Consider the following 27679-nt stretch of genomic DNA (forward strand, 5'->3'; position numbering starts at 1 on the left):
TGCTGGCATTAGCATTTGGAGCCCATTCGGAGCCACATGTCTGGGGTGTAAACTAACAAGGCTCCAAGACGGCACGAGCAGAGGTGTTTCATTTTATAATTAAGGTAACTGCTCCCCACAGATCAATTGGATCAGACCTAAGTGCTATCTGTGAAGAAAGTGTTGGAGAGAATACACATTTAATGACTCTGATGCATAAATTGCCTGTGTTTGTTTATTGCTCTCTAATTTAACGGAACCTTTTGTTAAGTCTTTCTGGCTTTTCTCTCTCTCTTTTTTATTTTTTTTATTTTTTACCGTACAGCTAGTAATGATTTCTATGGGAACAAAGGGTGTTGCTTATTAAAATAAAAAGTCAAACATTGCTGTTTCCATTAATTAAATGTCAGATTAACTTAATCTTTTTTATAAATATTGGATATAATCTATTTACAGAGAGAAAGCAGGTCTGCAAATGCCGGCATGAGGCGCAGGAGTGCAAAAGCGTGGTTCTGGTTTGCAGCAGGCAGGTTGGGTGAGGGGTGCGGTGGGTCGGGCCGATGTCTGCAGGGGAATGATGGAGCAAGGAGGTGAGTGAGTTACAGAACGTGATGAGGACAGGAATTTAAGTAAAAACAAAACATCGAAGGCAGCAGAAAACAAACAGAAAACATCAACCAACAAAAAAAGCAATGCTCAACCCTCCCAAAACCCAACCAACCCAAACCAACAACAATACAAAAATAAATTAAAAAAAAAAAAAGAAAAGAAAAGAAAAACCACCAGCAAATGAGCAAAAGACACTCATTTGGAGAGTTCAGGCTCAAGTTTCCAAATGATTTTCTAACCCCATGGGCATCTGTCTCCAAATGCCCAGAGACAGAAAATGTGTGGAATGAATCAACATGGGCTGTACACCGCAAATAGAAATAAAAGGAACAAAACAACTTTGGAGGAAAGGTGGAAGAAAAGTGGTAGTCTTTCGGTCAAGCAGTGTGATCCGAATGATATAAGAAATCAAAGAATTCAGGGCTAAAGAGCCTTACAGTCCTTTCATCATGACACTGTCTTTCTCAGTGTGGCTATTCATTCAGAACTGTTGCATTCGATACCAGTTTACCAAAGCGGTGAGTATCGATGGTGGCAGTCGTATAATCCCGGTCAGCCTGCAAATTACCATCAAAAACTTTTCCCATAAATGATTTACGTTGGTAATCTGGCAATATGGTAAATAATCCAAATGATTATGGATTTGAAAATGATTGTGGATGTGAAAAAAGTGTGTGAATTTCTGAAGTCAAGTATAATCGAGGCATATGGATACATATTCGTTACAAGAAAATTTTATTTATTACATTTAATTAAACCTAAACACATAATAGGACATTATTCATGCAGAGATAGTCATCTAATGAGTGCTGCTTCGCAGTTTGATCAGTGCAGCATTGTTGTCTATTTTATTACTATACAGTATTGGGTTGGAAAGTTGTCTTTGTCACAGTTACAGTGGAATTCTGATTATGCCAGGTTTTGGTAGCTGGTAACTCTTGTATCACAAATATTTTTGAGGGATTTTCAGGCTACCACCTCAGGGGTAATGTACTCTTAAAGTCCTCTCTCATCTCTTTTTTTCTATCAGAAGGACACCATGTTCTTTCAATCAACAATTTCGTTGCTATTTACTTAAAGGTAAAATACGCCTGGGTAGGAAGCTAACAGAGGTGTTGGTTCTTGGTTAGGCTGGTGCTGGTGGGGGCAGTGCTGCAACTGTGGAGCAGCTTTGGGTTTGCTGTAGCATTTTGTTATGAGGAGAAAAATCTAACCTTAGAAATCTTGTCAGGGCAAAATCCTGGGGCTGCTGGCATTTTAAACAACTAAAACTTTAATTCCCCATTCCATGGGATGGTTCACTTCCATAAGCTAGTTACTTATAAGGACCTTGTGTCAGAGAGGGTTTCACTGACTTCTAATAGCATTCCATCTGAGATTAGTTATTGGGAAAATACGTATAATTTCCAGGCTATTGTGCCGTACCTCGCTGTCTCATTAGGTGGGATTTGTCTCCCCTGATGTGTGAAATACCTTTTCCTGCCACCGTCCTCTTAGCAGTAATCTTTATGGAAGTTTATTTTTCAAAGCCTATGTTTGAGCAGGCAGCAGTACTTTAACGAGAAACACATTTGGCATTGCGGAGAGCAGCACAAGGGAAGCAGGGGCCTTTGGAGGTCTCTGTCAGGGCTGCAGCATGTGGGGAAGGGTTCACTGGGGCTGGTGATACTCTGAGCCTGTGCGTGGGGTTCCCAAAAATACATGGATGGCTCTGTCCTTGCTACGGGATGGGGGGAAGAAAAAGAGCTCATACTGTGGGTTTACACGGAACAGTTAGAAACCCATATCCAGTGAGCTTCCCTTGCAAAATAGCTTAGTGCATGTTATGTATTTTAGTGTATATCTCATTTCATCCTCTATAGCAGTAAGTAAACTTCTGCCCTTCTTTCTGCTCGTCTGTGAATTTAACCTGTGCTCACAGAAGATGAACCTGTAGTTAAAACTGGTTTTGGCTCAAGTTGTTTTTCCCCCTGAGCATCAGATGCCAGATGTTTTCGGTGAAAAGGAAATTAATGGCCTAAATAATGAATATATTGAAGTAGTGCAGCCACAGTCCATCTGCCGCTTTAGCCTCTGCTCTTAATGAATCAGGATCAGATCTTTTTTAATTTTTTGGAGTGTATTTGATGCATACTTTGTGGATATGAATAAAGCAAAGATTAGCCTACTCCATCCAGGAAATGCTGTGTACTTAAACTTCATTTCTAAGAACTTGTTTTTGCTATGACCCCACAGGAATCTGTAATGACCATTTTAGATCACCCTGGCAATTATCTTTTAAATAAGAAGTTTCTTGTGCAGAAACCTAGGGAAGGAGAGGCACTATAATAGAAAATGACCACAGAGTCTTTAATTTGATTTTCTGGAAATATTTTTGTTTTCAGATATTTTTTATGTGGTGCCTTGAAAAGCAGTGGTCTTTCTAAGCTGGTCTCATGCTCTGAAAGCCTGAGTGTGTGGCTGGAGGTCCAGCTCGTTCAGATTTACTAGGCCAGTGACTGGATTCAAGCACTTTGATTTCAGCTCCAGCGAAAATTTGCACTTAAAACCTTGGAATGCAGCTCCTTATGGTTCTTTTTTCTTTGTCCTTGATTATATGGCATGCCTAAATCTCTGCCACCAGAACAGTCAGCTGAGCAGAGTCCTACCTTTTATCACTGTGACCAGATGCAAGACTTACCTGATTTTAACTAAAGTCAGTGTAAGTGATGACAGGGCTCTGAAGTCACATACTGGAGCATGTGGTTTCAAAAGAAAAAAAAACAACACAAGAGTATTGGCATTAATGTCACTGCCTCGCTTTGGAATTGAGTCGATACAGCAACATATGTAGTTTAAATGAAGAGTGTGCTGTGTTTTCTGCTCTGAGTATCAGCATTTCAAATACATGGACCTTCTCTGTGAAATTTGGCTCGTCCAGGCATAAAGTAGGCTATATTTCCATGAGTGATGGTAGTTGCCTAATGCTCCCTAAAGGAGCAGGGAGGGTCTTGTTTCTCTTCTGCTAAGCTGCCGCCCCAGTGCTGTTGCACACAGGTGTGTTTGTCCTCCAGTGGTTGTTATACTAAAGGAAGAGGCATAAGGTTAAAAGACAGTAGAAGTACCTTTGAGTTAAGGGGTATATCCCCATAACCTTCATCCCTTCATCTTGCTCTCAAGTGGCTCAAGGTCACTGCCACAACTTCACGTTCCTCCAGCCCATGCTGGAGAGTTGTGTGGTGGTTCCTGGCCACCACTGGTGCACCTTCCCATTGGACGCCGTGATACCACCAGCACTCCCACCAGCCCAGGAGCTTCTTAGTGAAAGTACAGCTTGAGGTCTGTATTTTGGTTAATAGGCACTGCTTATGAATCACTGCAAACTGTTTCATCACAACTTCTTATCGGAGATGTCTTTCGTTTCATCCTTCCATGTTGTTTCATTGATGGTCTAATGTTTTACTGTGCTAAAAATCAAAGTGGGAAGAAAAAATATTACAATGAATGATGAGATTTAGACCAAGACAAATATTGGAATGAGGTAATATCTCCTCAGAGAAATACTCATTTGAAAATGCAATCTCTGCAGCAGAGTATTTTTAGTATCAGTTTTTTTTGTATGATTTATTTCACCCCTATATACTGAGTTGCAAAGATACTTATATTTAGAAAGATAGTTTTTAACATGTACTTGGCAGGCGCAGAGTTGAAATCAGTGCTCACAGTCTGCTGAGGCTTTGGGGTCCTTCAACTGTGATTGTCCCCAGCTTTCTTTGAGGCAACGAGGAAGATAGTTTTGTGATGTGAAAAAGCTCTTCTATTGAATGAAAAATATTCCTGATGCAAGTATTTGCATCTGATGACTGATGGAGTTGAGTTCTGCATTCTTTTTTTAGCACATGTAACATAAAATAGCTTGTTACAGGGTATTGTGTCATTAATTTTCCCATCATAATGAAATATTACATCAACCTTGATATCAATGAAGAATTTACTGTATAATGCTGTATGGCATAATTCACCTGTATTTTCTGAAGGTATTGATTTGTACATCTAGCTCTCAGAAGTTCAGTTTTCTGTGATTCTGCACCAAAACTAGAAATGGTTGTCTATCTGCTGAAGGTTTGTGATACCTTTCCTTAAAACCAGGCTGATTTCAAAGTGCAAATGTTCAGAAGCAGCTTCTTTTGTGTGGCTGTACGACTCCCCTAAGCCAAAACCTGCTTTTTGTATCTTATCAGAATGGCCAAGGATGCAAAATTAAAGAGCAGCAGAATCAAAATCAAGGGATAAAAATAGTCTTTCGTTCATTTTAATCCTGTGAGCCAAAGATTGTTGCTTATAGAGGTCGGTAAAAGTAAATACTTTTAGTGGGCTGGAGAGAGGAATCTGTAAAACACACACAGGTATAAACGGCGATTGAGAATTTTAATGCATATAGTGTTTATTTATGTTTTGAAAGCATCAGGGGTTCTGCCTGGGTAAGGAACTGGGTGCTCTCGAGAGCTGGAAAAGATGTACAGTAATTCTTCAAAGTTGTGCTGGTTTGAAAGTCACAGGAAGGGAAGAGGTCTGCCTCCTATGGAGGGAAAATATTTTCATGCACCAGGTCAGTGATCTTCAAATGAAAAAAAGTTATTGAAGCAGGTTTGGAGATGCTGGAGTGTAACATCTCCCAAGCAGTCGTTTCAGAGTTGGCCCAGTGGTCTGAGTCAACAACGTGCATTTGTACGGCCGCAGTGCTGCTCCCTCCTCGCACCGCTCTTACTTGCACCCTTGGAAACGCTCATCTGCAGACTTGGGAATGTTTCTGCAGTCTGTAGAATACAGACACGTCCTCTGGCAGCAAGGCGATGCAATGCCAGAAGCCATTGGTGCATTATAAGAAGTGGGAGTTTAAGCTGGACAATTTAATCCTTCGTTCGTGCTCTGGTACCGTTCCTCTGACCCCAGATTTGTTCAGTCGGCACTGCTGTGTCAGCCTGGATTTTCAGTCCATTTAATCATCTGCCTCTACCTTTTCCCTTGTTTGTTTCTATCTCCACACTAAAAGGACGGCTTCTAACGTGTTATTGAATGAGGCAGCGCTCTGTATGCTGCGGAGCACTTTCCCTTAGTGGTGATAAAATGGTGATAAAAACGAAAAGTGACACTTCAAACGCAAGCCTGCTTTTGAGCTTCATTGCATATTGCTTTTTCTCTCCCAAACACGACTCTGTATTTTTTCTCTCAACAACGGATCATTTTGAAAGAGAATAAGAATGCACATATGGCATGGGAAGTCTTCCCAATATTTAGCAATGTGATCTGTAAAAATGACAAAACCTGTGAATGTAGTTAAGCCTCCAGTGCTGCAGAAGTTACTAATATTTGGAGAGAGTAATTTCTGTCCTAGGAAGGCTCCCGTTGCTGTTGTTTCTGTGGGTTGGACTTGGCAGCATCCTTACCCCTCTGAGGGCTTTGCAGCAGCTTTGCATCACCAGAGCTTGGTTTCAGGTGCATCTGCTCCCTCCCTCTCTCCGATGGCCTAAACCAGAATAAGAGTTACAACATTAATTATCCTCTCCTTTTAATTAATTACAGAGTCTCAGAACACACACATGCTGAAGGCTGGCTGTGGGGATGGTTGGGGGGAGCTGGCAGGAACGATGCGGAGTTGCCCTGCTGCAGTGGCATAGAAGTAGGCACAGTGCCTCACTTAGAGCCTCTTTACACTGTCTTTGCTCTATTTTCTGCACAGAGCTTCTCCAAATCCTGACATGAATTTTTCTCATCTTTTCTTTTGCTTCTAGTTGTCCAATAGTTTTTCTGAAACATACACTTCTTCCCTCCCCGTTCCCTCCCATCCTAAAGCAGAACTGGGAGGGAATGGAAAAGTACCACAGAAGGCACTGTCCCTGTAATTTATTTCAGAGCTGTTCCTCTTATTCCTTTCTCTTTGTGCTCGGACGGTTTCCACGATAGCTCTGGGCAGGACCTGGTTCTGCTTGGACTTGGCCACATCCATTTTTAAACACTCTTCTGTAAAGATGTTGTGCAGAAATCAGAGCTCTGAGGACGACCCAAACTGATGAAAGATTCAGAAACGGGAGATCGTAGACAGGACTCAGTGCGCCGGGTTTGTTCAGTAGAAAAGTCAATATCTTTCTCCCCGTTGGGCTTGGGAAGAAAATAAATTAGCTTCGTTTGCAGCATGGATTTTGGATAAAAATGCTAGTTAAACATTGAGGCAGCTCTGCTAGGAAGGTGAGGGTTCTCCTTTTTGGTGAGATTTTCCAAACAGGATTGTCCAAGTCCTGCTGGGAATAACGCAGGTGATCGCCATCCCCTCAGCTGTCAGGGATGGGAACTCAAGTCCCTACCTCCTGCCTGTGTTCCTAATGCCTATGTAAACAGGGGAACGGCAAAATGGTGCTTTCTTTTCTGAGAAGAGCTGTGAAAAAAATATGTATGTTACTGTTAATATTTTATCACTCCTCTGAGCTATAAAAATTTGGCACTGCTTCCAAAGTTGTTGCAGAAAGGATGGATAATTTATAAGAAAAATGCAGGGAGCATCCCATCTCCTATTTTTCAAACCTGGCAGGCTAGGTGGTATTATGATACATGAACTAAAGTGCCTGTTTTCATTTCTGGACAGGTGAAGTTGATGACTGCACATACAATTATCACAGTAACAGTGCAGGAAACTTCCTTACTGTGAAAATCCCATGGAACTGTCCAATTCTCATGTATTAATGCAATGGGTAGCCTATGGCAAGCAAAACTGCAAATAATTCTTTAGTGTGCTAAATGACATTTGTAATGATGGTAATTCATAGCAAACCATATGAAGGTCTTATAATAAATAAATGAGGATGTTCTTTAAAATTTCAGTGTTTCAGAGTGCAGCATTTGCAGTAACTTATTGCAGTTAGTCTCTATTTCCACTGAACACCTCTTCCTTCACCTTGCTCTATCTACCCCGACATCCCACTGTTTGAAGTGAGGAAGAAAAGTCAGTTTGGTAGTTTTTTTTTTTTTTTCTGTCATAACCTTAATGCGAGTTTTAAACTGAATTTTGCATTTCATGAGTTGTTCTTCCCACACACGCACGTATTCCCACTCCCCCTCAATGAGGTAATTTCATGACAACTAGATTAATATCTTTTACATACTTATTAAACTCAATAAGTGGTCCTGTGCAAACAATTGATATTTAATTACCATATTATCATTCTACTAAATTTTAATTACTAATCATTTAAAATACCTCATATGATATCATTCATGTTAATGCGGATTTGTTTCTCTGTAAATGTTTCTCTGTAAATTCTAACTTAAAGTTGAATGAAACTGCTAAGTAATAGGGGTTTCTCAAGGTAACGCTGTTACAGCAAGTACAAGGCATTACCATGCGCTATAGAAATAGAAAATGCGGCTACCAGTTGCATTAAAAAGCATGTGCCTTTTGAACCAGAATTCAGAAAAGGTTGAATGACTTCCCTTGCAAATCACCTTGCAATCCAATTTCAGCTTAAAAGCCAGCAGAAATTAATATTTAGCAGCTGACAATAAGCTGATTGTTAAAAACCAGAACATTTCCAAACTTGGGAAAGAATACAAAAAAGGACTAAAAGCAGTCCTACAGCAAATTTGTCTTTTCCACTGATCTTTGTTTTTATTTCTGACAAGTATCGATTTTCTAGATCTCATCTGTGAGTCACTTAATTACTCCTTAGAGAAAAAGGAAAATACATTATGATTTTTGTGGTGAAAAAGCAACCACCTATGATGGCTAACATTGACTCCTGCAGTGGGATGCGGAGATTACGGTCTTGGGGTCAGGTTCATCTAGATCTCTTTGGACTTGTAATTCACTGATCAAGGATATTTAAAGTGAAAATAGATTCTTTTCTATATATGATATGGCGAAGGTGTTCATGAATCTACTGGGGAAGGCTGTACGCTCTGAGTCAGAGTACACCGGTCAGCCCTTTCTCATGGCTCACTGAAATGAGATGTGTTCAGATAGCTATTAAAATCCTTCATGGTTTTCCCATCATACTTCAACTAGGCAGATAAAGCTGTTAATACCTGAGCCCCAGCAGCAAGGTTCCCCACATTACTGCACAATCTCTATATATCTCCTAATTTTTGTTGTTATAGGCACCTTGATGTCATCTATTTTTTTTTCATTGTGAAAAACTGAGATTTAGTTCAGTTCTTATAAAAAAAAACATAACTTCATAATGTCTTTTTTTTTTCCTACCTAATACATAAATTATAAGAGTGAAGTTTAGTAGGAGCTTGGAAAAAATTTTTACCTGTTGATTGGAAATTCTGGGGGAATACAGGTTTGTGGTGCTGTTTTTGATATTGTTACTCAGTTATCTTGCAGAAAAGTTAAAGGATTGCCCTCCTAGTGCCAGTATGCTAAAAGAATACTTTATTTACTGCAGCCAGGAGATTCTTCTTAGGCAATTAATTGTCTGACTCAGTCCTATAAGCTCCTGTAATGACTTTATGGCCTGCTAGTGATTCATAGCCTATTGACTTTCCTTTGGTTATACGACTATTACTTTCCTGATAGCTGAAGGTAGCATGCCATGATTAAATCAATCTCTTTGTCTTTATGAGGCTCTATTGACTAGCCTATCTTTTAAGGACTGATACAAGGGCGAGTGAAACCATGGGGGAGTTGGAGTACACCTTATCTCAGATGCTACTCCTGCAGCAAGCTGACCACGAGGTGGATGTTACACAACTTGAGGCTCAATTCCACATTAGTCCTCACAGTCAACGTGATAAAGCAATAATTATATATGTTCCTGTTGGTGTATTTATCGTAACACAGAACTGGCAATTTTGCCTGTTCACAAAACCTCAGAACTGGGTTCCTGTGGGAATTATTGCTTTATTAATTACACCATCTATTGTTCATATTTTACTCAGGCAGATAGCCCCATCCTTTTAACTGAGTTCATTGGGATGAATCGTGGTGTCTCTGGATTGGGCATCAGTAAATTGGTCAGAACCACAGAGTTGTTTCTAGCCTGTGGGTAATGGGCATGCTAGAGTTCTAATTTTCTTAGAAATATTTAGTAGGCAAACACTTTCACACAAGACCAATGTACTTACTAGAATGAAATTTGTACAATTTATTAGTGGTAGGAGCTACTGAACTAAAACATTTAAAACCACGTTGGACTTTGGAGGAAATTAATCACGAGGCAATGAAGATATCTACTGGCCAGAGCCTCGGCGTGCTTGAGAGGCACAGTGAAATCCAAGCTGCATTGCTACTACGTGCGTTTGGGCTGAATGACAGAAAAGACAAATCTACTGACCCTGCCTCTGCTGCGCTTAGACCCCACATATTGTAATTTTTATAACACATATTCACTATAACACTTTAACTAAGAGAGTTTGTGTATTAAATGATGTTAGATTACGATATTTAATGGCTTATAGGATATAGCTAGTACCCGGGAGGCTAATTTGTTTGCATTAGTTGGACGGGTCAACTGCTTCAAACATGCAGATTATAGAACTACTGGTAGATTGCATTACACAATTTAAATAAATAGTAGCAATTTGTCAATGTCATCTTAGCTTCAACATTTTCCTTTTAAACCCCAGGAAATAGTAGTTCCAATTAAATTGACCTTTTCTTTTCTGCATCTTCATGTTATTAGTAGATAATGCTTAGTCTTTTAGCAAGTAAAAAAAAAAAAAAAAAAGAAAAAGAAAAAAGAAAAGGAAAAGAGAAAGAAAAAAAATACTTCCAAAGCAATGATGCACTTGTAGTAAACTTTCCAGACAAAATTACCTTCTTTATAAACAAATGAAGCAAATTTAGCCACCTGGTAAATGTTACAAATCATATATATATGTGTATGTTGGTAATAGATTAAGACACGTTTCTGTGTCTCAATGATTAGGTCTTTGCTTTCAGGGGACAACTGTAGGTTCCTGTCATTTTAAGGTTGCAGCATTCATTCTTGGAGACAAAGATGGAAAAAGTACTTAGTGTCTGAATTGCCAGACATGGAACACTGAGCAAATCCTAAATGTCCAGTGAACTAGCTCACTTTTGGCAGTAGGCTGTAGGTATCTGGTTATTTTGTCTTGTAGCAGTAAATGAAATGTGTTTCAAATCTTGGACCCAACAGTCTCACAGTAAAATGAAAATGGTGAAGTACCTAAATGGCCATGTAGCACAGAAGAGCTAGGCTATGAGCATCAAATGTGATTTAACACTGCGCACTGCGTGTTTTCCCGTGTCTTTGTGTGTGAAACAGTGTTTCAGGTGTTGGCTGCCTCAGAATTGGATTTTGCCAGTTTTGGTAATGCTGATAGTTCTAAAAGCACCTTGTGGTGATGGGGCAAAATTTGGCCAGAGGAAGATGCCTGGAGTCTTCCCAGTGCCAGAAGGAAAGCACTAGGTCATGAACCCATGTGTTACTGCATCCTGGTGATCTTCAGCTGTGAAAGGGAATAGTTCTGCACATTATAGCACCTCAAAACTTCAGTTTTTTTTTTTTTTTCTGAAAAAAGTTAGGTTATTTTTAGTTGTTAAGGCTGGAAAGCATTTTTGAACTACTTTTGGATTCTCGTCTCTTTTTTTTTCTTGCACAAGCAGTTTGTGACTAAAACATGAACAAACAAAATATGGAATTATGGAAAGTGTAAGGTTTTTTTTTCTTTTTTTTTTTCCTTTTTTTCACTTAAGGGGGATTTTCAGTTGTCTTTGATAGGATCCTAAAATAAACAAATAAAAAGCAGTCATGCTGTTTTTCACCCATTCTCAGCGCTATGAGCGGAATGACAATGGCAAGCCTCATGAGAAAATCCTGAGTCAAATTGATATCAATCGTCATTTGGTTTTACTCACTTGCTTTGTTGGAAAATAACCTGTTTTCCTGTACTTCCCTTCTGGGAGGTTAGGCATATCTCACAAACTGCATCAGTTAGCTGTAGTAATCTTGGCATTTGGATGGATAGGATTCCTTCTGTTTCTCATACCATACAACAATAGATGCTACAATCAGAAATGAGTTGATTTCTTGTGCTCTCCATTCTCTCACCTTCTGTTTGTGTGATACTCTTTTTTCCATAATGTCAGAAACACCTGGCAAAGTTCCTTTCACATCACCAGCATTTTGAAGGCTATAATGACATCGAAGTTGTAGGCTCACCTACTAATTAAAAGGACTTTTTGTGTTCTGAATGTGTAGAATGAGCACTTTCCAAGTCTGAATGGTGCACACAGAGAGAACAAGAGTATTTAAAGTTTCTCTTTATTTAGTATTCAGTGTATATCATTCAGCAACTACCATTTGAACAGAAGCCAGAAAACAATTTTAACAATATCACATGTGAGAAAATGATACAAAGTTTTGGAGAGAGGGAGAATTCTGTAATTTCTGTGATCTAAAACTGAACAAAGGACGTGACCCAGCATACTAAATACAAGAAAAACAGATTCTTGTTACTTTCGTTTCTGACTCCTCATAAGCAGGCGTGTAGGCATACAGCTAACCTCCCTGAAATACATTGCTGAGCTGAGTAGCTGATCCTCAGCACCACTCCCATTCAGAAAAACCCAGCAGGTGGGTACAAGGCTCACCTTCCCCTTCCCACGTTTGGGTTGAAGGACTCCACGTTTGGGTAATCTCCTGCACAAGGTGTCAGTGTAAGAACTGCTCGGGCTTTTGTTGTGTTCCTGTGGTATGGGGGTGTCCAAAGACACACTGGTTTTGCTGGGGGGGGAAAAGTGGAGAGAAGCAAAGCATGATCACGTCTGGGTTTTTTAGATGCGAGTCAAGGCAAATATAGCCTTCAATATGAAATTTCAAAAGACCCGTGAACAAATACTCTATAACTATTAGGAGAAGTTTTGCTTGCACATTTTTAATGTAATATTTAATGAAGTTGATACTGTGCTTCTTGTTAGAGCCTTCACATAATGTTTCATCATCTACAACCCTTTTATTTGGATTCAGATATAAAAACTGACTTTGTTGTTTGCTCTTGCCATTTTTCTAAATTTCACATATTTCTCCATTTTGATCAACAAAGGCTTTCCCATTTCTGGCAGTTCAGTAGTCACATTGTTCCTTCCAAAGGACAAGGAGGGCAGCAACTTTTAGGAGGTCAATCTTGGCTGCTTCTGAGTATTGTTGGTCTTTGCAATCTCCATATAAGTATTCAAGGATTCAAGGCAAAGTGTGCCTCAATGAAAAAACCACTACACACCCCTCTTAAAAAAAAAAAAAAAAGTCAGCATTCCTCAGATGAAAGGCCTCTTCATTCCTGTTGTTATCTGAAAAAATTCAGCCAAGAGCTTGGATGCGTACCCGACAGATAATCAATGCTGCATCCCCTTAAGAGGCTGCTGTGGCTGGTGGGTATCAATAGCAGACTTCTAGGGCTGACACTTCCTTCATTTGCATCTGCAGTGTACGGCCCTCATCCATTCCTAGGTCCAGCACACTTTGCATCGGTGCAGGCTCTGTTAACTGCAGTAGGGACAGATTTGAATTGCAGTGCAACTGTTAGCAGAGAATCAAGTCCTATGTATACAACAGTTTCATGCCACTCCACTGCTGTCACTATTCATTGCCAAAGTACTATATCCTGTTATTACAAGATGATAACAAAACAAGAGAGATGCGTACTACAGAACAAAATAATTCAGTGCCAATTAACATTTGTTCTATTTGCTGTTCTCTAAGAACAGTGTTTGGTTAATTCTATAAATCCCATCGTTGCAGGTTATCTGCAATGTGATCTCCCTTATTAATCATACACAACTGAGACTGGAGCAGAACTTTAACTGAAATGAAATAGCAAATGCACAACACTTAGTCGACAAATTAAATAAATGAGCATTAATAACTCATTTTCCTCAAGTGAATCCATACTCTATTCTGCAGCACTTGCATAAAGAAATTCTCTTATTTTCCCATTTCCACGGTTTCTGCATGACCAGTCAAAATAACGTGCCATCATCTTAATGCATTGTTCAGGCTGAATCCACGCAGACTATGAATCACAGAATCATAGTGTCTTTAAGGTTGGAAAAGACCTCTAAGACCATCTAGTTCAACTGTTCACCTACCACCAATATTGCCCACTAAGCCATGTCCTTAAGTAATACATCTGGCCATTCTGACTGCAGTGCAGGTGGAGGAAATACCTTTAATCTCAGCCCCAGGTGTCCCACATGTACATGAGTATGAGCTCCAAACAGCCACGTGCTCACAGAACCCACACGGAGACAGGGCTGTGTAAGGAGGTTGGTGGCCCTCACACCTTCAGTATAGGGATCAGCCTCAAAGGGTCTCAAAAATCACAGTCACTTAATTCACACTTTTTTCGCATTGATAGTCTTTGCCAAGTCTTGATTTTGAATTTGGTGCCGTGGGGCTTTGTTACTCTGTATTAAGCTGCACTGTAGGGATTTTTTTATTCTTACTTAATGTTTATATTGATTTTTTGAAGAGTGCATTTAAAGGAATTACTCCTCATCAACCATGCTGATATAAAAGCATAGTTACTATAATAATGGCCTTTGAATACTGTCCATTAAACTTTGACATTTAAAGTGTTTACTGTGAATACATATTAAGTTTCTCATTAAAGGCAGGGTCTGGCTTTCTTGATGTGACTCTTAGATTAAATCAGCCTAATCCAAAATAAATACAAAGACAGAGAATTCATAACAAGCTGTCTCGTAGATTCTCTGTGTGTAAAACAGCAACTGCTATTGTGGCAGAAAGGTTTCATTTTAGTGTCTCCTCTTTGGCCCTCGAGGAAAAAAAAATCTTTTCGTTGTGTACAAAACCTTTTGCACTTTGACATAAGTCCTTCCAGCAGAATCCCTTTTTTTTTTATTGAAACAAACTTAAACCATATTCCATTTCACAAAAGCAAAATGTGCTGAACATGTGCTTTTTAAAATAGAAGCATGTGCATCAACGACTCTACAAGAAGATACTTTTTGAGTGTGGTCTCCTGGGAAGGTCCATTACCCAACAGCCAGCGAGCACAGGAAAGGGGTGCAACAGTGTTAGATCAAGCTTTACTAGGCTGGATGGCCAAGGCTGTGGAATAAGTGATATTTAATATGTGCACTTTGAGGCTCCTGTTGAGTGCCCTGTTTGGTAACCCGGATCAGGATGCTTGTTTAGTGGATAAAAGTGTAACTTTAGAAATTGGCAGGAACTTTCTGTGCTTGGCCACCTGTATTCTCAGCCAGATATGGTGTAAGGAGACTCAGACAAGCACACTTTTCAAAGTTTGTTCTGTTTCACTTCCTTACAACCACCAGGTTCAAAAGAACCATTTATTTAAAAAAAAAATCCTCGCTCAGTTCAAAGATGCATTTATAAAGCTCGCTGGTCTTTATGATCAAGCTCATACTTTGTCTTCCCGTTACTAAAATAATACTTTTATCCTGCCCTTTTTTCCCTATCGCATCTGTTTTATTATAAAAGCATAATTCTAACGAAGGTCTCAGGCATTGTATTTTCCAAACAGTGTGACACTATAAGTAATATAAAATGACTTTTTTTTTTTTTTTTGTGGAGTTTTAGCTGTCAATAATAATAATAATTGTATCAAAAATAATGTGATCTCCCAGCGAAGCCTGCATAGTCAATCAGCATAAAGTATGAGCACTTCAGGGACACAAAGAAGCTGAGCCTGATGAAAGAGATTGGACTGAGAATTTTGACCTAAGAATATAATAATGTCTTCCAAGATCTCATTATGCCCATGCCCATTCGAAACCATCTGGGGCCCAGAATAATAAAAGGAGTGGTGTGAATTTACGAACCCATAGATCTAGCCATGCCCCTTGGATATTGTGTTGGATTAGTAGATTTACTGCTAATCCAAACACTGTGGGCAAAATGATGTCTTTACATCTGCACCATGCATCTCTGAGAACTGGAGGGAGTTAAATGCTTGAAGGTTTGACAGCAGCAGTCCCCTGTTCCAGGCACCTCTCCAAAGCACCTTCCTGTGCTGCATGTCCCACACGGTGCTGGTGGCATCCGAAAGCAGTGAGGGGCAGAAGCTTGTAAGCAGAAAGCCATCTCTTATAGGTGGGAGTGGAGCCGGTGGGTGCAGAAAGAGGCAATTGGTATAGAGGGGATTGATCTGCATTCCTCAGGTTGCCTCAGGTGCAGACCCCAAGAGAAGGATTTCTCCTTTTAATTGGAAGTGTCTTCAGCTAAATAAAATAGTCAGATGCAAATCCTTTTCCTAAGGGGCAGCCATGTGGACTCGTGACCTTTCTTTGAATGGTTTGGAGCCCAGAAATCAATGGTTACACTAAATCTGTAATTATATTCTTTTCATCTGTGGCAGGGTACTGGTAGCATGACAGATGTGAGACCTTGAAAGCATGGAAACTTCAAAGCCCACTGAGATGTGTGAGACACCATGGACATGTGGAGCAGTAGGAAAATAAAATAAAAAACAAAACTGCTCTATCAATGCTGGAGGTGATCTTTCTCCTTCATACACACGCACACACCCATGTGTGTGCACATGTTCATGAGCACAGTTGGAGCACCAGAATCCTCAGGGAAGAGGGGAGAGGATAACTGCTGCAAATGGAGGAGATTCAGCCAGCCAGCAGAATGAGATGAACTGCCAACTTGGAGTGGGTCAGAAGGCTCCTCAAACAAAGGAGTGGCTGGATTAGGAGATATGACCGGGGACATTGCCTGAAGTTGGGAATGGTGAATGTGTCCAGGCATTGCCCTTCTTCTGCTGAGTAATAGGACTGAGCTGCTGTCTTCTTGAGTGAGATGCTTCTCTAAAGCAGTTTTGCTTTCAAAGAATTAGAACTGCACATCATGGTTGTGTCTGCATAGGAAGACAACAAGGGTCATTATGAAGAGGATGATTTGCAGTGGCCTATAGGGGAAGCGCAGCATTAAACCCCAGTGCCAGGGCATGGGGATGCAGATTCCCACCTGGGAATGGTCACGTTTGGTGGATGAGGTATCAATAACCACATAGCTGTGATAGATTGATTTTTTTCCTTTTATTCCACTTTTTTAAGGTACAAAGAAGCTAAAGCAGTTCTGGTTGCTTAGGTACCACGTGGGAGGGCAGGAGGATGGTCAGTAACATGTGAGACAAGAACTGCGTGGAGGCAGAGCATCTTGCACTAAACCAATGGCATTAGAAAACCAGACGAGACCTTCCCATCTTTGTGACATGTTGTACTGTGGCTTCTAGCATCACCCCTCTGTCAGCACTGCCATAAGCACATCTTTAGTTTCAGGAATTGGCGTGCTGCATTCCGACAGGTGGTGTAATTTTTGTACAAGTGTATGAAGTGAGATACGTTGGCTAGGGAGACTGTGTTATTTGCAGACAAAAACAAGAAAAGGATTACATGGGTCATTTCAAAAAGCCTCGTACCATCTTTTCTGTTGCTCTCTATGGCTTAGGTTACATATGAGCAGAAGGATGTATGTGAAGTTGTTGGAGAATTTAAGAGTGAATGAATCTGTCAGTAGTAAAGCTGGGCTGCAACAAGTCCACGGGTCCACGCGCCCCACAACTGATAGGAAACTTAAGTTATCATGGTTAGAAATCTGTAAAAGGAAGTAGTGTTTTTTAAATCCAGTGCAGTGCTTTGCAATCTCTGCAGGTGGAGGGCAAATGATTTAGCAAGGAAAAGTGGGAATTATGTTCCCATGTTTCTTTGGTATTTGCAACTGTAAATGTAAATGCCTATTTTACTCTTCATCATATTGGAATAATTGAGGGACACAACTTTGACATTTTCAATTATTGTAATATTAGTAAATAATAAAACTATTCAATGCAAATCAATATTATCTATTAATAATTACTTACTGAAAGTTTTTGTGCAAATCTGGAGTTTGGAGAGTAGTATTAGAAATGAATTTGCTTGAACTGATTTGCCAAAAGCCCAAAGAAAATACAGTAATTTCTTTGTTCTTGGATTATATGCTATATGGTTATTCATAAATGTTGGATCAGGAGCTGATGGCATGAAGCATGCAGGTAAAGTAAATGAATATTGATGGTAGTTACAGTTAATATAAGAAACTTCACTGGTATGTCATTCTATCTCATGTGCAACTTATATCTAGCTATTTGGTTCTTCAAGCCAGGTGAATTGTAGAAGACATTCACCAGTTGCATGTATGTTGTAAAGCAATTTTATCACTTATATTTGCTTTGGTGGAATGAGTACCAGGCCCACTCCTCAAAATACTCAGACTGTACCTTTTCTGACTAACACAGGGAGCACCAAGATGAACAAACTAGTTATACATGCATGGAAAGTAGCAAGCCGAAAGTAATTGTGTATTCAGTTTTAATGGAGCTGAATCTCCTGCTGAGATTTCAATATCTGACAGCATTGCTTTCATTGCCCCAAATGCCCAACCTTTTTCTAATGTTTGACCTTGGGTATGATTATATTTCTCTATGTATCTCAAACGATGCAAAATCTTTTGCCTGTATCAGTCATCTCTCCCTGACAGTCCTGTTCCAGCTCCTGGCAAAACAGAACAAGTCTGATGGCAGTAACAATAGCTAAAATGAGCTTTGATAGATGTTTCTCCCCTTTCAATAAATACATAAAGCATCTCTATAATGTTATTTTGTTAACTGATAGACAACAAAAGAGGCATTCACTTTTAACTCCATTGCATGCCAGTATGTTCTCATTGCCTCACTTAGCGTATGTAAGTAATGTGACCTCCAGAATAAAGGACAGCACTGCTGCTTTCAGTGTCAGTTATTTATTTTATTTGGTTCCCACCTGCTAAATGAGAACATACAGGTGTGTGAACCTCTGCAAGAGGCTTTACCATGGCTCTTTTGCCCCCATAGATTGACCCATAACCCCATATCTGCTCATTTTTGGCAGCTTTGGTAAGCACCATGAAGAGGTTCCTCCAGCACTGGTGCAGGATGGATGAGGAAAAAGAGACAGTTTTTAAGTGCAACCCAAACAGGCAGTCGAAGCATGATTAATATTCCCATTCTGGTAACGAGAGTGTATCCCTAAAGAGGGAAGATTTGATAGTAGCCTCTTTTTGCAAGGCTGTGTAAGCTGGGCACTTTATTTTAATAGTACACCATTAAGGTATTTATCTTAATTTAAGAAAATAATATTTCCCTTGTTGTTTGCAATTGCCCACTAGAAATGAAATCCCTTTCCTGATCGAGTATCCCTTACAATCCTGCACTGGTTGTTATTGCATGTTGCCTCGGGAATACCAAGTTACCGGGGCTCAGGCTTTCTTCAGAATTACTAAGGGGAGTTTGAACAGCAGTTGAAAACACAGATAAAGAAATACATGGGCCATGTAAACAAGAGCAAGTGGGATAAAAAGAGATGTGCTTACTAGAGTGGTGGAAAAAACCCGTCCACAAAGAAGCCACTTGGTCTGATTATGGGGCTCGTTACGGATGCAGAGCACTGAGCAAGTTCACTAGAGTTTGAAATCCCAAGGGCAGTTTTGGGTTTCTTTCTGCGGACTCCGGAAAGTGATTTAATAATTCATTTGAAACTGTGCAAAACTTTGTTGATTTGTTTTACTCCCTGCTTGAGCGGATCTGCTGTTTTGCTCAGAGATTTTAACCCAGTGTTGAGGAAGTTGAGATCTGAAGCCCCAGACTGAACCCAGGGACTTCCACGCGCGTTGGGATGAACGTGGCAATCTGGGTTGGCTGAATTTGCAAAGAGAAGAGGACACATGGAGACTTTGTTAGACTTGTTTCTGGTCTGCCTCAGTGCCAACTCCACTCCTGCTCTGAGCGGGGCAAAACCAGATTGGAGCGGATGCTTTCGTATTCTGCTCAAGAGTACTGGCTGTAATATCAGCACATTAATATGTGCCATCAGTACAGGAAAAATGAGCAGCTTAAACTTAAGTGAAGTGTTAGCAGTGGAGTAGACACAGTGGGAAGGTGGTAACTCTGACCTCGTCGTTAAGTCTAAATACAGCGTAAGAGCAAAGCAGGGGACTGTGTAAACAGGTAAAGGGGATCTGACTCTTCTTTTAACGATTTTGCTTGGGCTGTAGTGGTAAGAGATTTATTAATCAGAATAAAAAAGAAGGGTTTTGTGAATAATTCATTATTTTGCTCATTTTACCCAACATTTTCCTGCTTTCACTTGTAACATTTTTTTTTCCTGATAAATTTACTTCTTGCTTGCAAATATTAGACAGTTTTGGTCATTTGGTCATTGTTGCTTGTGTTTTAATATCAACTATCTATTTCTGAGCAGCTTTTATTGTGGCATGTAATCTTAATAATTTGTGGAAATTATGACATTTCCAAAGAAATCAAAACGTTAATCCTTATTGGCTGCTTACTGCATTCCGGTGGCTGCCTCCGCTGTGGCAAAGTCCTCCACCTCATGGCAATGCATTAAAACTGTTCACCTACTGATCAGTAAGGCAGCACAAGCATCCACAGCATGCCGAATTCTTCTGCTTGAAGCATGGCTTTAGGTGATTTTCTTCAGCTTTCCTTCTCTCCAGGCTGTAAACCTGACTTTTGTTAAGCAAGCAAAAGTTACACAATTTTCTGCACAAAACATTAAGAAAAAAATCTTTCTGTAACTGCATCTTGGAAATGGTGTTTGAAATAGAAAAGTCTTTTGCAAAGATAATGGGGTTTGTTTCTGTGAGGAAAAATGTACATATAGGTGACATCTCAGATAAAGACACTGCTACACTCAATCTATGAGTAGCTGTCCAAAAATGAAACACCCATGGCCATTTTTCAGTCGTATGCGTGTGCGTTTATTGTGAAAAATGGAAGTTCCTATGCAGAAAGTCAGAACAACATGCACAAGCAGCCCAAATTATTTTAGATTAACAAGGTTTCCTGCCTGGAAGTCACTTTGTCTTCATCCCATTAGCTAGACTCAACAAAACAAATGAGTCAATGCATTAGGCTTAAACACAAAATCTTGCTGTGTGAATGCAAGGAAAAATCCTCTCTTAAGAATCATGCAGCCATCTAATTTATGTAGCGTGACTAGGATTAATATTCATGTTTAAGTTTATATCAAGGGAGTGCAAAATTCTGTTTCCTTGCAGTATTGTTGAGCTCATAGGTGTTATTCTCAGGTGTGAATGGTGCCATGTTGGGATGCATCAGCTGCTCAGACTTTGGGCCCTTAGATTCTCTGCTCTACAGTTTTGTGGCTCTTTTCCTTTTAACAAATAAATTTCTTAGGTTCTATTTTTGGAAAAAGACCACGTGAATGGGATATTTTGCCACGGGCTGATAGGTAGGAAACGCTGCAGTGTGGAAGTGTCTGCGTTCCTTGAGGACCACCTCTCACCAGAGGAACATATGTGAACCAAAGCAAAAAATCCGCTTACGTGCCTTTGTCTGTGTTAACTCTTTTGCAGCTGTCTGCAGGGAAGTTTGTTTTTCTCAAGTGTTATTTCACGTTACACGTGTAGAAAGTCAGGAATGACGTACTTTTTTTTCTTGACTACGTAAAAGCATGTGTTTTGGTACTTGCTTTGTGACTGTTCAGGAGTTATTGCAGATATGCAATTATAGATTGATCAGTTATATAAATGTGGTTAATGCTCACAATAGAGTAAGGGGGAGTTACACAAGCATTACCAAAATATTTCAAGGCATTTTGTCCTCTAATTCCATTCTACCCTCAGTGTATCTACTGTAGAAAATAGATTTAGATTCAAAGTCATTTTGGGAACCACTAGGATGTGCCTTTGAACACATTTGTTGTTCTCTACATATATTCAGCCAGATATTATGATTGTGTACAGTAAGTCAGCTTTTACAGAAGCTGAAGATGGCTGAATTTTCTTACCACGAGCAGAGAAACCATGAGCTTAAGCAGACTGCCAGTGTCTTCACTGGAAACCTAGTGGTAGTGCTCGTGCTTTTCTGGTTACACTTCAGTACATTATCTAAGCCAAACAGCTAAGAGAATAGATATGCACATAATCTGTACTTCTTTAGTGCTCATTATCTTGTTACTTAAAAATTGTCCATGAAAAGTGAGCACGTTCCTGGAGACATGACTAAAGTACTCTTAATAGAAAATATATGGAAACAAAATGTTACTCAAATTAAACAAAATATACAATTGCAACTTGCTCTGTTGTGTTCAGCTCCAGTAGGCACACTGAATTGTCTTTTTTCCAAATGGATAATTTATTTAATTAACCAAGATGCAATGAATTTTAAATTGTATATTAAATTGGAAAAATTAGGTAGTTAGGAAAAAATATGATGTGTTTTGCATGCTTAATCATCGTTGGGAATTTTTAATTGCATAATGAAAAATTACAGATGGCAATTTACCCTAATACAAATTTTTGCCCCCCAAAATATTTTCCTTGCTAATGTTAACCTGATAGGTCTGAATAATTTCTGATTATTTTTTTTAATTCAAATTGAAGTGCCATTTAAAAAAATTACTTCTTGCTCAGATATAACTTTTCATAACAGCTAATGAAGGTTTTCCTTTTTGATCGCTGTTTTCTTCTGCGATCATATTGCATAAGTATCACACTGTGTGCTTATGCTAAGAATCCAAGTATGCTTTATGTATATTCAACCTTATACATATAAAACAGAGTCAGTGTGTACCGAGTTCATTCTTCTGGAAAATTTCACACAAACTTTATCCTGAACTTTCTACTGAGGACTGTGCTTCGTTGCAGTGCACATTGCTTGATCCTGTTTATCTGCATAGCTTAAATGCAACCCTGAGGGATATAAACACAGTGGCAGTTTTTAAACATACTTTCTGATAATCAGCACCGACTATTACTTGAGCCTATTCAATAACATAACACTGGCAGACGGAATTCAATGACCCTCAATAACAACAGATACAACGTCATTGTACAAAATTATATTATGACATGATTGTGTTGTCTTGAGTTATGACTTTAGGTTGCCTGCAATATGGCATGCTTTTTCTTTTGGAAAAAATAAGTGATACTTACTGACACTGAGATAATGCAGGGTCTAAGTTGTGCAGCCCAAGTTTCTGTACTAAATGAAAAACAAATAAAGAGTAAAAAAGATGTGCATTCAACAAATAAATACTAATTTTCCACTGGCAATTGTTCAGTTCACAAGAAAATTTCTTTGAGGGGACATCTCACGTTTCTTTGGCAGCTCATGTTGACATCTGTGGTTCCATGTAGTTCAGTCTCCAGTACAGGACCATGGCAGAGCAGGTTGGTACCCAAAGCTCTGCAGGAAGCAGCAGTGTGGGGGCTGTAGGGCAAGACATCTGCCTCCATGTGATCCAGCAAGCAGAGCTCAGATGGCATCCAGATAAACATCTAATAGTCAAAAGTGCCTAAGTGACTTAAGAATATAAGATTCCCCTTGATTGTGGAGAAGTCCAAACTCAGAGCTAACAAGGATACTGACAGTTCCTGTCCAGTAAATGTTTCCAACTTCTGTCCCCTCTTCTCTTGCTCTGTGATCCCAGCTCCAGCGAACATGGAGCATGGCACATTCTGCACACTATAGGATGTCTGATGGGGTACGATTGCTGAAAGGGAGAATATAGCACAAATGGCATCTACCTTTCATGTGGCCCACCATCGTGAGCCTTTGGTTAATCTCCAGATAATGTGCAAATCAGTGGGGTAAGGAGTGAAGGGTCTGGTGGAGTTTGTGCTCTTCATGTCCCCAACTAAATCCATGGGCACTGGGCTCACTGACCATTTGCTTCCCTTGCTGAACAGAGGTCGATAGGACTGTGAAAATGAAGTTGGATTTAAGGAAACAGAAAATTACTTTCAGATTAGTATTTCTTTAGATTCATGGCAAATCTCATCTGAAGGCCACAGATTGTTGGCACAGATTTCTGGACAGAGATGTGGTTCTGGGTTGCTACCCCCCAATAAAGTCACAAAGCCTCAATAAGGTAAAATACCATTTTCTGCATCTTTAGGAGAGCGATTTTGGTAAATAGTGAGACACCTCCAAGTTTCCCCAAGCAGCCTGTGTGAGGGAAAATAACCATTAAATAATGTCCCCTAGGTTAATGCTCTTTCCCTTTTCATTTGAGAGGAATAATTTTTTTTTTCCACAAAAGCTGACATTTCTGAACATTGAGATTCCCGGTGCGTTCAGATTTTGAGGGTTTTGGTTTTGTTTGCCCGTATCATGCAGTATAGCCAATGATTGTAAAAAATGTCATTATTACAAGCAGGTTAGAAACACAGAGCTTGTTTATGAATAAATAATTTGGTGTCTGTTCTGCAAGGTAGCAAGGACACTTAGGACATTCTACATCTCTAAGGATGCAGTAAGCAGGAGGTATGTGTGGCAGGGGAACAAATGTACAAGCAGGTAAATACAGGGAGAAAAGAGACATGGTTGGGTGTATATAAGCATAATTGAGACAGATAGGGGAAGCATAGCTCTTATATGCATTCACAGGTTAAAATTTAATCTTTCACAATTGCATTGCTGACATGGAAGCATGGGACTTCATGTAATGATGCAAGGCAGGACCCCTATGCGAGGCTCAGCTCTCTGCTGCTGCCCCATTACCAAGAGGCATCGCTGGGACCCGAGGTGCCACCTCCACCACCGCCATGCTGGGAATACCCCAACACTGCAGCCAGAAAAGCTTTTTGGAGGGCCTCCCCAGCTCTGAGCTCACGTAGCCATGTGCACGTGTTTACGTTGCCCGCACGGTTTGCCACGCAGCCCCAGCCGCTGTGCTCCTGCATAAACAGTCTCCGTCCCTCTGAAGTCTCCCTCATCTCCTGCAGCAGTGCCAGGGGTCAGGCACACAAAGGTGCTGTCCCCTGATTGCAGCAAACACCGCCATGTGTTGTATGTTTGATGAATTAAAAGGATGCTGCCAACTTAATTACACTGTAACCCTTCAATAAAGGAAGGGCAGAGCTGATTAACTAGTGAATAATTGGGGGCTGATTGATGGCTTTCTCCCTCACTGCTAAAGGCTGTATATATAATTATTTTGCCTGTGGGCCTAATTTTGCCACTGTTAGCTTCCACTTTTGTCATCAGCTGTAATTTATGGATGGGGCCTGAAGCCTTAAAAAAGGCTGGAAAATGAAATAGCCCCAAATCCCCAGATATGTCACCTGGAAATGGCCAGCAGGCAGCCTTTAACGTCAACATTTGCAGCCATTTAGCAGCATTAACACCTCATGCTTAGCCGGAAAATAATATTATCATTTGTCAACAACTATCATAATATAGATTTTTTTCCTGACATGTAATAATGTTACATCACTCATGCCAATGATTTAATATATGTTTTAAATGCAAGATCAATTTGTTGTAACTGAATAGAAAATTCTGGTAATGCACATTTTAAAAAAGAGCCAGCCAGCTCTCTCGTGGGCTCACATCGTACATCTCTGATGAACCCCCCAAAATCAATGCAAACTGCAGCAGTTTGGGAAACTTGGGCTAAAACTCTTTTTCTCCTTTTCCCTTTGAGATTCAGTAGCAGTTCCAGAGAAAATATAGTTAATAAAGCCACGAACTACTCTTTACTGTACCTAAAAAACACTGTGGGACAAGTTTCCATCTGCAGAGCCACGTATGAGTCCCGTGGTTTTTCAGGACGAGGATCTGGCCCCTTGTATTTTAAATTGAAATAAGATCTCTTATTTTTTCACAGACATAAGGTAATCACTAATGCAGCAGCGATGGTAGAAATCAATCTGTTTAGAAGGATAGAACTGCTCCAGAGGCAAAGAGGAGAGGTGCCCCGCAGAAGAGCCTATTTGGGGAAGCGCAGCGCTGACAGCTGCCTGCAAACAGATCGCCTGCCTCGAATTCCACACCGATTATTTTCAATAAAGTAATAACAACTTAGGTTCCCATTTTTTCGTAACCCACATTTAAACATTGCAGAGAGAAGGCTGCTAATTTATAAGCCAAGATATACAAATCCTCTCTCTCCAATTTCCTTTGTTGTTTTGTCCTCGCAGAGCGCTCCCTTGCCTATGAATCACATAAAGATTTGAAGAACCTTTCAGTCAAAGCTCAGTAGTGTGCCAGTGGGCACTGGCCGGGAAAAAAAAAAAAAAAAAAAAGATTGATATTTGCCCTCTCTTCTTATCTGCACTTGATTTATAAGTCAGAGTGAGTATGCAAGAGAAATAAAGGCAAAGACCTTGATGCCTCCCTGTGGAGAATATGCTCCATTTGGATTGAAGGCATGAAAGAGGAGAAATTAATGGTAAGCTGTTCATCTGTCACTACTGCCAGCCTGATGGTTTTGCAGAGAAGGAGAGGACCAGATGACATGCCCTCCAGTCAAGGGCACGACTGCCCGCTGTTCTCATATTATAAACACAGTGCTTTGGGTTTCCGAGGGATTTAAATTTAAATTATACTGTACTTTGGATAGGCAAATCTTTACACAAGTTTATTTTCTTGAAGTATTAACATGCAGGATTTTGCTGGCTTTATGTGGGAGAAAAATAAAAATTAAGTCCCCCTATTTGATAAAAATATGTAGCAGACTCTTAAAATGTATCCGTGTTTTTAAAGCGGTGTGTTCTAGTGTAATGAGATTTAAATTTATATATGCATTGAAGATTTAGGCACATGCATAAATAGATAAGCTTTAGTTATTCTACTTTCTGGCACATAGGAAAAGATTAAAAAGTTCAAAATGGAAGCTGAATGTTTTTTTCTATTAAAATGGCATAATACTGACACTGCCGCTATCGATGACAATATTAGGAACACATCTGGAGGATAAAAACTGGCACAAAACTTTCATGTTGTGCTAAATGACAAGAAAAATGTACTCGTTGCTAAATGAAGTGTTCCCAGCGCTGAGCGTTGCGTGTCCCTGCACTGCGACTGTCTGTCGGAACGTCTCGGCGCAGCACCTGCACAAAGGACCTCCGGCTGCTCGCGTTCTCGAGGTGCTCCTGCACTGCATCCCCTGTCACAGACAGCACCGCTGCTAACAGGGGAAATTCTGAAGCCTTGCACGGTTCAAATGAGAGCACAGAATTGGTTTTCACTGTGCACAACTTCAGGGCTGAGATTTTGTGACGTTTCTGCAACCCTCACCACTTGCTATTCAAATCTCTCTTTGCTGAGACCAAGCAGTGAGATGGGAATATCTGTTTCTCAATTAAAATATATATATATATATAAATATATATATATATATATGATATATATATGAAAAGGAAGTTTCTCATTCAAAGCATTCAAATGACCGTGGGTTTTATAAACTGGGAGCACTCAAATGTTCTCTCCTGGAATGTTCTCTCCTGGGCTGAACTAAACACTAAGGTGAGTGCACCAGAAGTGTCCATTGATGTTTCTCACTAATTCATATATTGCCAAGACAGACATGCTGTGTGATCGTCCATTCCCGCCATTGCTGCACGTTCTGTGTGTAGAATTGAAATGCAGGCAGATAGGAAGGAACGGTTGGTCAGGTAGACAATGGTCCCCTAAGATTTTCAGGACAGAAGATACATCCTTCTCTAACGCAAATAAATATATTTCCAAAATAGAATCATAGAATTATTATAGTTGGAAGGGACCCTTAAATATCATCTACTCCAACTCCCCTGCAATGAACAGGGACACCGACAGCTCCATCAGGTGCTCAGAGCCCTGGTCCAGCCTGACCTTGACTGTCTCAAGAGACAAGGCATCACCACCTCTCTGTGTCCATGTCTCACAAATCTTGTGCCTTGATCCTTTATGTTTCCTGCCCCTCTCTGAGGTTTCACAGGTCCTTTGCCTTCCTGTGCCCATCCACACTGTGCACAAGGGCTTTGACCCATGGCCAACCGTCTTCATCATCCATTGGGAACTCCCCGAGTGACAACAGTCCTCTTTGCAGAGTGATAAGAAACGAGGCACTCAGTCCTACGTGAAATGAGTCATCCAGCAGCAGTGGGCTGTGAGCCGGGCTGTGAACCATTCCATTCCCCTTCCAAAACTCACCAGTGCACTCACCTCTCCGTTACCGACAGCGATGGTTGCAGGCTCTGCGTTGTGGCAGATGTCCCACGCTCTGTGCTTGGCTCCCTGTTGGAGAGACTTCAACTAGTGGAGGTGATATTTTCTACAC

The sequence above is a fragment of the Gallus gallus genome, chromosome 4 (assembly GCF_016699485.2).
Source record: "Gallus gallus isolate bGalGal1 chromosome 4, bGalGal1.mat.broiler.GRCg7b, whole genome shotgun sequence".
NCBI lineage: Eukaryota > Metazoa > Chordata > Aves > Galliformes > Phasianidae > Gallus > Gallus gallus.